Genomic DNA, 13,050 nt, shown 5'->3' with positions numbered 1-13,050 from the left:
TGTCTTCGAGCTTTATATATGAAGATTTCCTGTAAAAAAAAGTACTATTTAACATTAGGAACTCGTTATTGTACAGTAATAAAGTATACAAGAAAAAGATAAACAAAACAGAATATAAATTTTATGGATGCACGGCAATTCAAATTCGGACAATTTAAATTCTGACAATTCTAATTCTTAAAAAAGAAATTAAAGGGCCTAAAATTGAAAAGTGATATAATTTTGAACAAAATAAAAATTATGTATGTAGGTTTAATTTATACATAGAGACAAGACAATTCATTTTATTTTGAAATATTTCAAATATTTTTGGAGATAAAGGTAAAACTTGTTAAAAAGTGTATTATTTTTTAGTAAATTACAGAAATATCTTTTAATAATTATTTTTTAACTTTTATTTTGCTTAAATAGTTTTTACAAATAGATCTGCATTCACTTTTTTTGTTTATTTCAAGTATTTATTACGGTTTGAGATATGGTTGCATAGACTTTTTTTTAATAATTTGATTTCTCGGAATTTGAATTATCATGTGACCAAATTTTACTCAGAACAAATAATATCACGAAAAATATTTGTAGAACAAATTTCAGTTTCCAATTTTATATTCTGATTTTAATGATTTTTCTTATTTTTTTTTTAACAGTCCCAAATCTAACTCTTGCAACGATAAGCGTTTTCTGTGGACATTTGATAAAGTAATTTATATCTCAATATTAATGATCATTAAAGACTTATACATTTTGAAAATAAACTACAAGTACAACTTTTTATAAACTCCATTTTAGTTTTCGTGGCAAAACAAATTCAGTGATCTTATATACATTGTTACACATTTAGTATTTGTTTTATGAATGAAATATATCTCATAATCATTGAAATTATTAATAAATAAAATAAGCAATAATAAAATTATGGATATAATATTAGTTACATTTAACTGTTCATATACTCAAAAGTTTTTGATTAATTAAACTTTGACTTTTAAACAACTTGTTTTGTGACAACTCAATTGTGGTAGTGTGGTGTGGTGTATTGTATTGGTGCTAATGACAGCTAAAAAAGTTTCTGAGGTGATAATTGCAAGATAAAACCAAGTGATAAAAAGTACTTAAAACATTGAATAAAAAAACAGACCAAATAAAATTTAATAAAAGCTCCCATATTTCTTGCACAAATTTATTTTATTAATTTTGCTTTTGTTATATATTTTTTTTTTAATTTGTTCCAACAGAATTTTCTAAATATCAGAAGAAAATTTCTTTAAAATTTGGTTAGTTATCTCAAAAAGCATAGGAGGAAATAGCTTTTTAGTGATCTCTAGTTATTTGCGTTTTAGTTTGTGCCTCTTAAAGAAATCTATTGTTGCCTCTGACTTTGAAGGGCTATATCTCTAAAATTATTTTGAGCTCTTAAAATCTGTATAAATCATCTTTTAGCTTAGTAAAAATTTTTTTAAATAAGATCAAATTGTGAAAAAATAATTTTAACTTTCCCTATGGTCTTAATAAATAATAATACTGTATTGTTAAGTAGTTTGAATCTATTATAAAAACACCATTTTTAACTTAAATTAATTTAATTTGTCCTGGACAAGATGTTAAGTCCAAGTGGTAAGGGACTCAATACTCAAGGTTTTTTTGTGCACCAGGTCTTAGGACCAAACATTTTGAGTGCCTTTTGACATTCAATAAATAGTATGACACTATAAATGATCTAAAAGATGTACTTAAAAAAACCTGGAAAAAATTTTGAGAACCTGGAAAAAACTTTTAGAAAACCTGGAGAAAAATTGTCAAAAAGCATTTGACTATTCTCTTAAATATTTTAACTCTATTTTCTTGAAAAAGTCTATTTTTGTTAATTTTAAAAAGTTTTGAAAAAATACTTTTTAAAGATTTGAAAACTCACAATGACTCAGTACAGTTTTTAGTCGCTCAGGGCAGTTATTTTGATTCGAAACTGGCAAACCTGAACACTGTTCAATGAAAGATATGAAAAACACAGCACCCCTTAAAAGTTGTTATTTACATCATTTCAATCACATAAATATATATAAATACTTTACTAAATAAAAAAATTCATAAAGCTTTTTATTTAGAATAATAACTTTTTTGGGTAGTCTTGAAAGTTTATTTAATGTGTATTTTTTAAAATGCAGAGTTTAAAAAACGCTTATAGTTTGTTTTTGAAATTTTGTTAAGTGACACAATATATAAAAAGAAAGCATATAAATTTTTGTTCAGTTAAAATACAGTAATGCCAATTTTCAAAACTTAACACCTTGAACATTTTATTTATTTATATGTTTTCCACACACTCAAGATACTTAAGCTTTCAGCACAGTTTAAATTTAAAACAACTCAGGATTTCTCAGGACAGTTTGAATTTTTAATAAAAACTCAGCTGTCCTAATAAAATTTGGTTTTCTAAGTAAAAAAAAAACTCAGTAGAGTTTTATATATATTTATATTTTTAAAAACATCAGGCTTGTTTTTTTATGGTTAGGTATCAAATATGCACAATGGGACACTTTTGCACAGGTTTTTTTAATACTTTATTTTTTATTATTATCTATTTTACCCTTTACCCTTGGTCAGTAACTTTTTTTTTCTTATGAATTAAAAATTGTTTGTTCTGTTATTTTTACTACCACTGTTACCTCTAACCCTTACCCTTGGTAGTTATTTTTTTTTATATTAAATTTTTTTTTTCCCTTGTGCAGGAAATACCCTTTGTGAATAAAAGACCCTTTGTGCATATTTAATCCTTTGTAAAAAATTGTCTTCTGTATGTTTTGACTTTTCCTGTTTTTACATAGCTCAGGGAGATTTAATACAATTAGTTTCAATATTTTGTAATTTAATAACAAATTTTGTTGAGAAGTTTGATTTTATTGAAACAAAAAAATTATTCTTTTATAGGATAAAAATTTCAAGACAAATCTAGACAGTTTAAGTCACTTAAGATAGTTTTTTGTCACTCAGGACAATTTTTGGACTTTAAAAGAGACAACCTTGTGTGAGACATGTAACAGTTTTCAAATTCTATTTACATTATGTAATTGTAAATGTGTATAATTTTTTTTGCATTTATTTTTATCAAAATTAATTTTTATAAATTAAACTGAAATAAAGTATAGACAAAATAATAAATTAAATTAATAAAAACTACACCTTTAAACAAACCAGCAAAGATTGTTGAAAACCAGTTTTCATTTCCTGCCACACTGATTCAGAAGCACAGAAAAAAAATGTCAAAATTTATGGAGGTGGTTAAAATGTTAGTTTTGATTATAAGTTTTCAAGATTAGTATACTATATATGTTTTTTTTTAAGAAACTGTTAACAAAGATTTTTTATATAATAATAAATTGTATATGACTACTGCAAATTTGAGAAAGTTGATAGACCTATTCTCAAAAATACTCTTAAAGTTTTTAGTTGTTGAAAATGTTTTTTATAATTTTATTGTATTGTTTAAAACTGTTTAATGTACTTGTACAATCACCTCTTGCAAATCTTTTCACTTGTTTTGTTACGTTACACATTTTAGAACTCTTAACAAATAAAAAAAACTAAAAATATTTAATATTGTTATTTTATTGTGTGCTTTGAGTAAGAATATGTTTGATTTATTTTATATGATTTTAAATTGTAAATCCTTTCTATATATGTTTAGACTTTATAAAATTATGTTTATTAATTATGCTGGATAAACATTTAGCTGTGTCTCAGTGTATTTAACTCTATGGTAATGCTCTTTATATTTTAGGTGTCTTGGGCCATTTTTATACTTAGAAATCAAACAATGTTCAATTTCTCACAATATTTATGGCATATAGTTTTTCAACTCAATAAACCTCTTACTTTTAGCTTATTTGTTCTTTGCACACAAAGATTAAACTTTGCATGGTATTAGATAAGTTTAACTTAGGTGGGCAAGGAACATAATACATTGTTATACACATATAAAAAAATGTAAAAAAATAATTGTTATACACATAAACATTTTTATAAGGTTTGATCATACCAATTTGATTATCAGACCACAAGCTTTCGGTAGATTGAAACAGTTTTGTCCTGATTAGGACTTATCAGTCAGTAACAACAGAAAAACTTGCAGTCTTCAATCTACAAACGGTTTATACATGCAATCATTAAGCAACCATTTGCTGACATTGATAAGTGACATCACTATTGTCTTTTGCCTTTCAATACATTGTCCACTTGTCAAGACATATGGTATGCTTGTTTTCTTGGAAAATTCTTAGATTAATTTTCTATTCATTAAAAAAGTCAATTACTGCTTGCCATTGTGTATTGATAAAGTTTGTAATGACTTAAATAATCAGTGTGCTAATGTAAGTATATATTAGGGTGCTTATTTCTCGGCCACTTTTGATTTTACAGCTGGAAAAATATTTGTGTTTTGGAAATATCATAGAAACACCGAGTGCAAAATTTTAGATGGTTTCAAGGAACTTTCACCTTAGCATAAACCAATTTTCTAAAAACCACCCCAAAGCAAAATGTATGGAATACAAAAAATGCAACTTTAGAGTTTTAAGCTGGCATTTTTATACATGTGGCTTATTATCACACAAACTTATTAAGAACAATTTAAAATTATTAAAGAAAATTTTAAGGTAGTATTTCTTGTTCTTTAAATAAAAATCTTTAAATTCAAGAAAACTTACAAAAAGTGATAGAAATTACATAAAATAAATACATGCGACCATAAAATTTTCTTTAAATATTTTAAACTGTTCTTAATGTCTTTGTTTGATAATAAGCTACATGTATAAACATTTTCAGCTTAAAACTCCCAAAGTCGTATTTTTTGGATCCCATACTATTTGAATTGGGGTGGTTTTTAGAAAATTGGTTTTTGCCTAGATGAAAGTTTCTTCAAACCATCTAAAATTTTGCACATGGTGTTATTATGATATTTTCAAAACACAAAATTTTCCTGCTGGAAAATCAAAAGTGACCAAAAAAATAACCACCCTAGTATATATATTTAATTTATAAAGGTTTAATTTTATCTTTTCTATAACCTTAACCATAGCTTATTTTGTTAAATTGTTTATATTAGATGTGTTAACACAATTCATTTTGATTGATTTTTTTCATCACTGCAAAATCACTGTACAAACATATTTTTTAACTCAATAAAACTAAAGTTTTTATTTACAGTTAAATTTTTACAGAACTCATAATTTAATGCTACAATAAGATATGATTTCTGATACATGAGAATTGGAAAAACATAGAGATATGTTATCACAGTTGCTTAAAAACTTGGAATTTGACAATTTAGGTAAACAATTGAAAACATCTGATTTTTGAGATGTTTCGTGGAAAAACTAGAAAAACCTTGAACTTTGGAGATAAATTATTAAAAACTAGAAATTTTAAACAGTTTTTGTTTGAAAAAAAAAAGACTACATAATTATATACAAAAATCTATCATATAGAATCATTTACAACTTTACTCATCTTAAAACACATTTAAAGTGGTACTACAGTATTGTTTTAATATCTTTTTACTTTATAATTAAAACAGTTTTTTACCGTAAATTTAATTTCATACTATAAAAGGACAAAAAACTTGTACTTTCAAAAACCTGGAAAAAATTTTCAAAATTATTTTTGAAACTTAGTGTCAGGTTGAGGAATATTACCTTTTCATTTTTTAAGAAACATAAATAAGTTAGTTTAATGAAAATTTTTAGCAACTTAAAAATCTCTACATTAATATTTTCAACCTAGTTTTTCATTGGCATAACAAACCAATGTTGACATTTTTAATTGTTTAAGTATGAAAATGAATCAATATTGTTAACCACAGAAGGAAGGTGATCTTCAGGATGGTCAGGCACAAAACATTGGAAATAAGTTTCAAAAGCTAATAAAAGTTATTCAACTTCTCAACTTGAACTTTTTCAGAAATTTAAAACTTTGTTGAAGGTAAACCTTGTCATAAAGCTGGTAATTTCTTTTTGTAGTATTTATGTGACAAAAATGTTAATTTTTTTTTTAACTTGTATGTGTAAGCATTTTTATTACAACTTTTTAGTATTCTTACAATGATATTTTGCTAAGAACAGCTGTATACTGTGGTAGTGTTAATTTTAAATGTTTTTTTTTTGATATGCTTTACTGAAAGATTAAAAGTTCATACTACTTATAGTAATTGGTTATTGCTTTATATTTTACGGTGCTGTTCTACTTTAATAATAACACTAAAAAGTTCATAAGGCCTATGATTGGTTTGTTTTCTGTATTTTTTTACTAAAAAGTTTTGTTTTTTATAAAAGTTTTACCAAAAAAATAATAATTTTCTGGCCATAAAACAATTAGATTTACAAAACTTTCATATACTTATACATAAAAGTTTTAAGTCTGTAATATAAGGTTTTTTCTTGAACTTTAATACCATGTTTAATATTGAATATTTAATATCAGCTTTGTGGAATGTTGAATTTTTGTACCTTTTATATATGTTTACTATCAAATTTTACGAATACTTTAAAACTCTAACAAAAAATTTCAAAACTAAGTTTTTGAGATAAGTGCTTTAAGTAAAAAGTTAAAACTCTTGAGTAAGTTGAAAAATTTTAAATCTATAAAATAAACACTGCTAGCTTTAAAAAGTTTTTTTTTTGTTTGGCTTTTTTTCTTATAATGAACGAAATATTTATCTTAAATTCCTTTAAGTAATTTAAAGTATTAATTATTAAAACTTGATCGTTTAAAAATTAAAAGAAAGGTTCAATTTTCTAAAATTAATATGTTTATTGCAATTTAGCTTGAAATTTCTCACACCTAGTGAAACAGCCTTATAGTAGATACCTTCTAAACTAACAAATTTGTTTTCTTACATCCCAAACTTTAGTTTAACCTTTCTAAAAGTTACAACTATTAAATAACTAAAAAAAAATATGTATGAAATAGTGTACCCTTTTAAAGCTTAAATGTTTTATGCACTGTTGAATCACAATGAACGCATTGAGTGGTAAACACTTGACAAAAAAAGGTTGCAAGTTTATTTAAATTAATTTTACAGTCATTCTGATTTATATGACAGTTGTTGTTATACTTATATCTACAAAATTCAACTATTAATGCTGCTATTTATGTAGTATCTAAGTAATACAAAAAGAAATGATACTATGACGTCACAGGTGCGAAGTCTCAAGCGAGTGAATGACGACAACAAGCTGGTGACGTCAGGCATCGACGGAACAGACGGGCATGTGGGTGAAAGGGCCGGTGCTCGAGTCGTGTCAGTACACGTGCCACACAAGTCAGCCCGCAGGTGGGCAGCGACAAGATTATCAAGGAAATCAACGAGAGCAGCGTAAGTTGAACATTGTAATAAACTGCAAATAATTTTTAAAAAGATCAAATATGCTATGATAACAGGTCTGCCCCTTTACCTGGAAACCTGGAATTTGACAATTTAAGCTAAAATAACCTGGAAAAACCTCGAATTTGAGAAATTTTGAAAAAAACTGGAATTTTGATCAAAAAACCTGGAAAAACCTGTAATTTTTAATAATTCTAACGTTTTCAGTTGTAATATTTTGATTTGACACAAAAAATCTATCATAAAATTAAGATTTTTTGTCATCATCAAAAATTTTTTTTATTAAAAAGCACAATTAAAGTAATTTTACAGTATCTTTTCAATATTTTTATAATATTTAACACAGTTTCTTAAATAGAAGTTAAATTAAAACTAAAAATAGACCCAAAATTGTATACTTTTAAAAACATGGAAGAAATTTGGAAAACCTGGAAAAAAAATTGAAAAAACGAGTGGCAACCCTGTGAATATCATTTAGGTGTATGTTATACAAAACATTGCTACATTACTTATTTTGAATGACAATTTGTTTATGGTAAACTTGAGAGGTTGCCACCATAAGCATGATTAAAATTATATTCTGTACCAAACAATGAAAAAAGTTTATTTAAAGCATTAAATGCTACCTTTGGACTTACTTTTATGAAAAAATTTCTAAACACTATTTTTTTATAAACTTTTAATCAAATTAGTTAATTTGTTATGTTGTAAAAAAATGGTTTTCCAATCAAATTCGATTTTTAGTTCTTTTTTCCACGTCTTAGTGAATTACTTATATACACTTTCTAATCTTAGCAAATTGTTTGCAAATTTCACAGACCCTCCGATGACGGTGGACACGAATGTGACGATGCTGCAGATGAGCAACTCAGGAAGATGTTCGCCGGAGCGTTGATAGAGATCAACTTTCCCATCACCGAGGACATTGAACACATCGCTCACTCATTCGCCATCACAAAGGTTGTTGAGTTTTTATGTAAAAATACTTTGTATTATTTTTAGAATAAAAACCCTAAAACTATATTGTACACTCAAGTGCTATGGCCGAAAGTTTTGCTAATAACGTTTTAACAGTTTGAGATTTACCTTGTAAATGAAAACTTGAAACTTTTATGGGAAATTAAAGTTTTAAAAATTATTAAAAAAAAATTACTTGCTTCTTTAATACCCCAACACATTAACAAATGTGGGTAACATTATCAGATGCGCGTTGACGCGAACCTGATCGAACGGATGCTTTGATGTGGAAGAAAAACACATACGCTCGGGAAATCCCCATCACAAAAACCGACCTCGGGAAAAAGGTTTGGTGTTTTTTTTAACTTTAAAGGTAAATGCATGAGCTGGTGCTGATTTTTTGTTGTACTAAATGTTAAATCAGCAACAACAAATTTTAGGCTTTTAAAGTGGTTTTAAAAGTTCATTAACGACAGTATAAAAATAACAATAAGAAAAACAAGTTCTTGTAAAAGTTTTGTAAAGTTAACTGTCAAAAACATGATTAGCAGGGTTGCCACAAGCTCAGGAAAAGTCAGGATATTTGACAAAATTTAAAAAAAAGTTAGATTTTGTCAGTTTAAGTTTACAAAGTTCCTCAATTTCGAAAGCCTTCAAATAGTAAAAAAGTAATTAAGAACCCTTTAAAGTCAGAAAAAATTGCAAAATTTTCCTAGAAGTTTACAAAGATATTTAATTTCTATGCGTTCATCTGGTATAACTTGTTAAAATATCCTATATAAAACAGCAACATTTTTCTATTAACATATTGAACAAGTACCCTACTTGAACAAGCAGTTTTTGTAAGCTTTTTAGTATTGATGATCTGTAGCAAGGACACTTCCATAGTGAAACTGATATATATACAAAAGTTTATCTAGCATAATTTTAGAATTTAAGTGTTTTTTGTTTAAGTAAATAATTGAGTTCTTTGTAACTAAGCAGTTAGTTTAGTATTTTATGTTACAAGTTAATGTGTATACTTTACCTCTTTATAATTTTTTCAAGTAGTTTAAATTTGTAAAATAAGTTATAAGACAGGTATTTTCCATTATTATTTACTATTATGATTTTATTTTTATAGAAAGTTTTGAATGAAAGTTATTACAAATCGGTTCTTAAAAGGTTTTAGACAAGGTTGGTTCTCAAAATAAAACAAACCTTACAATTTAAAAATATTTAATCATTTGTTCTATACACGCTTTGTTGTACTTGTACTTTCTGCTTATTAGCAACTTTTTTTCAGTCAATAAATTTCTTTTTATCTAAAACTGTGTACAATTTTTTACATCAAAATTTACCAAGTGTAAAACTTAAGTCTTGTACTATCTTGTGTTTTAACTAAAAGTGTTTATTGATGTTGAAGTTGTGTTTTATTAGTTTTATACTACTTGACAATTAATCAATTAGTGCTTTTCATTCAGTATACAATTTTTTCTGTAAAAAACAGTTATTCAGAGTATAAAAAATTGAAATGTATTCATAAGTAAAAAAGTTAAAAATTGAAGTTGTTTAAAATTATTTATAGGTTAAATATTTTTTGACAGTGCTTTACCTAAAGATTTAAATTCGTACTACTTTTTGTTATTTATAATTGATTCATATTTTACAGTGATGCTTTATTAATGGTATTATTATTATTAAATATTGAAAGTAAAAAGGTTCATTAGGCCTATATTTTCCTTAATTATTGTATATATCTGCTAAAAAGTGTTAACTATTATGAAAGTGATATCAAGAAAGTTATTATATGTTTTGCTTTATAATTTATATCCACAAAGCAATTTATTAAAAATTTACCTTAGAATTCTACATAAAAGTTTTAAGTCTGTTGTATAAGTTTTTTTTTATATATTGTACATGTACATGATCAATTATAGCAAATACTTTAGAACTCTGTTAAAAAGTAACTATAGTAGGTTGATATAAAACACGCTACCAGATAAAGGCCTAAAATAAGTTTGTTATTTTTTCATAGTTTTAGTTTGTTATATGTGTTTATAAAAAAAGACTACCTTTAAAATAAAATTAAATATGATTTTTTTTCCATAATGATCAAAATGTTTAACTTAAATGACTTATAATTTATTAAAAAAATAAACTTGAAAAACATATTTGTTTAAGAATTTAAGAAGGAATCAATTTTCTTACACATTGTTATATGGCTTCTTGGATTGAATGTTTTCATATAGTCCAAATGTAGATACTTTAAGACTTTTTACTTTTAGTTTGTTTACTTAAATCTAAAGCTTAGTTTAAGCTTTTTAATTTATAAATACTTTTAAAAACTAAGTTTTTTTTTCTTTCTAATGTTTTTTTTTTATTTGGTTATTATAAAATCATGTAGCAATAAAAGTTATTGTGAAATTTAAAATTAATATAATAACTTTTAACAGATAGAATGTAAGTTAGCAACAAATATAATGATTTTATTTTAAAGATAACTATTTACTTTTTTTTAACATTGACAATTATTATCGTAAAAAACAGTATAGAATACTTTTTATCAATTTTATGTATAACTTGTTTAAATTCAAGCTAATGTTTTAACAATATTCTAATACTTTAATACTAAACAGATTTTTAACTTAAATTAATTAATCCAACATTTTTTTTTCAACATTTGAGTAAAGTTTTTAATAGTTTATTAAAGAAATATATCATTTTATATAAGTCTGGCAACAAAAAACTGTAGTATTTTAGAATGTTAAGTTTGTAAACACATTTGGTTTTGTAAACTGCATGGTCTTATAAATGCAGCAACTTTTTAACTTGATATAATTTAATTACTTTCTTAATATCCCCTTTACAGCCATAAAAATCTTGTTGAGGTGTTTAATTTGGTCGAGTTGCTCGTTTTGTTATAGATAATTAATTTTTTTTCATTAGCCAAAGTTTAGTTTTAAAGTTTTTCATTTGAGAACTATTTCTTGCAGACATAAGTAATAAAACAAACTCCAATAGCTTTTGTTCAATACATTAATTGAAACTGTAGTATCCGTACAACTTTAAGTTCTAGTCTATGTTTCACTAACTTGAATACTGGACTAAGATATTATACTGGGACACGTTTTGACACGTTCAAAATCCACCCAGTCAAATTCGAGAACCGCTTATCGAAAGAGGGTTTGGGATAACAGTGAAAAACATATAAAAAAGGTTCAAAACAAAAGTAAATAAAGAATAAATAAAAAAGTCAGGTGGATTATGATAGTATACCTTTATACTAGTACTTAGTATTATTACTTCAGTAAAAATTATATTAAGAAACTAAACTCTTAAAAAAAACTTTTATAGCTTTAAACAAAAAATAAACGTTAACATTTTTGGTGGTAGTTTACTGTTTTATACCTACTACTCTTAAATTTTACGAGCTTGTGCATCTAAATTTGTTAATTAAATTCTATGAAGTTAAGTAATTAAAAATATGTATATGAGCTTCTGTTTTAACAAATATTTTTTTTTACTAACAGGCTACCAGATCTACTTGGCGATCTAATCTTTTGAATAATGCAATCATCCTAAACCTTAGATGGTTTGATGACAAAATAATCTTTTTGCTTGATGATTGTATCTTCTAGAATAGTGCTAATTGAATTTAGGGTACTTTTTTCAAGTTAATAAAAGCAAAAAAGTTCATTAAAGGTTTATATTTTAGTTAATTTCATAGCCTTATTTTACTTATTATGTGTACCAGAATTTTTAAGTTCGAAATCTCTAAAGTTTGAATTCTTTTTCACCATTTTTATCTTTAAGAAAATAATGTTTTATTATGTAGGTGTTTTTTTTTTCTAATTGGTAATTTCAGTTCTCTATTCAATTTACTTTAAATCTACTTAGTTGAAGTAGTAACATACAAATTCCTATTTTAAAAAAAGTTATTAGATAGCTTAAGTACAGAATCTGTTCTTTAGAATTGTTACATATTTGTACTTACTGCTTTCTTATACTGCGCACCATATAATAAGAAAAACGTTTTAAATGCTTTATATATTGTTTAAACATTTGAATAACTTTCTTGAAGTGCCTAATTTCAGTATTATTTGTGTACGTCAAAGTTTAAAATTTATTTTTGGTATATTTGTTGAAACTCATTAATTTTTATCTTAGAGCACTTCACGGTACACACCTGTGCACAAAAAAAAAATGTTGTTTGCTGCTAGAATTTAACTTTTATTTTTTGATAACTTTCAAGGTTTCTTTAATTAATCAACAGTACTTATTGTTCGGGTTAGGTGGAAAAGAATGGGCGTAAAATTTTATTTAAAGTGTATTAGAGTAGGATCTTTGACTTTACTAATATACTGGTGTGAAACTACCTTACTTCATTAGCACAATCAAAAACCCGGAAATAACTCTGTCTGTAGCTGACTTTTCCGTTAATAAAAGCTAATTATAAAATAAGTTAATATAAATTGATACATTATTTGCATACTAAGACATTCTAAAACTAAAAAAGAAGTGTTTTTTACAACATTTTGTGACTTTTCTAGTCTAGTGTGCACATAATTTGTTTTTCAGCAGTTTAGTGTGCACTGCTTTTGCAAAGGTTGTAACATTTAAATTAACTTTTATTTTACTTAAATGTTAAATAAATCATACATCTCATCAACAGAAGGCTTTTAAAGAGTTTTAAGCAAAATATTGTTCATATTTTCCAATTTAAAATAGAAATGTTTATA

Source organism: Thalia democratica, chromosome 2 (genome assembly GCF_965202585.1).
Source record: "Thalia democratica chromosome 2, ktThaDemo2.hap1.1, whole genome shotgun sequence".
NCBI lineage: Eukaryota > Metazoa > Chordata > Thaliacea > Salpida > Salpidae > Thalia > Thalia democratica.
The sequence above is the reverse complement of the archived record's forward strand: the minus strand, read 5'-3'. Positions refer to the sequence as shown.